Source organism: Berghia stephanieae, chromosome 3 (genome assembly GCF_034508935.2).
Source record: "Berghia stephanieae isolate SIO BIC M18660-M18661 chromosome 3, UCSD_Bste_1.3, whole genome shotgun sequence".
NCBI lineage: Eukaryota > Metazoa > Mollusca > Gastropoda > Nudibranchia > Aeolidiidae > Berghia > Berghia stephanieae.
Window position 1 is genome coordinate 57,148,398 of NC_088362.1, and position 897 is coordinate 57,149,294.

An 897-nucleotide genomic window follows, 5' to 3' on the forward strand; every position below is an offset into this window, starting at 1 on the left:
TACTTCTCCTCACAAAAAACGTATTTTTCCTCAACAAAAATATATCCGCTACGAGCATTCAAACTCGTCAGTGTAGTTTGGGGCTGGTCTTTAACTGCATTGCGTTGATGACAAATCGCATTTTATTCATATCATTGATAATGCCGGATGCTCTTTTTTTCCAATTTTGCTGTTGTTTGGTGACAGCTCACTGTGCCTTGTTCTCCAAGAAGTCTAAGTCTAAACTTATATTGAGTGATGTGTGGTATGCAGTGGTACTCAAGGAGGTGTTTTGGGATTATTTTGTTTGGAAAATATTTTCTGTATGTATCCGTGTAATGTTTTATTGCACTTTGAATATATTGGATTGTGTCTGCTTTGATCGATTTTGTGTGTGATATAAAGTTGTGCACATGACTATAGGCCTTGTTTATATTGTAGAAAATTAATCCAATACTGCAAGCGTCGTCAATGATGAGTGGGTCGTGGGTGCAGTTCTTTGTTTGTTGGATAATTGTAAGTGTAGACTTTTTCTTGTAAGTATTTGTGGCAGTGGTTGCCAATGAATGACCTGCTGTGGTAAGCCTGTTTTGTAATGCGGTATTCTGTCCAATTCAGAAGCAATAGGACCATCCCTGAGGGTCAGTGGCTCGTGCATGAGATTTGAAAGTCTCTCCTGCGTTTTGGAGTTTGTTGTTATATTCTACTCTGTCGATATCAAACATGCAAGTGCAACCCGTTTCAAGGTTGATTTATTTATTATTAGCGTCTTGGCAATGAGAAAATACAAAGAAGCTAATGAGTCGTGTGTTCAATGTGCTTTATCATGTGTACTTTTTACACATAAATTATGAGTGTGCTCCTTGCTTGTCCAATGCCGTGTCAGTCCCATAGACTAATAGAATGTCATTAGAATAA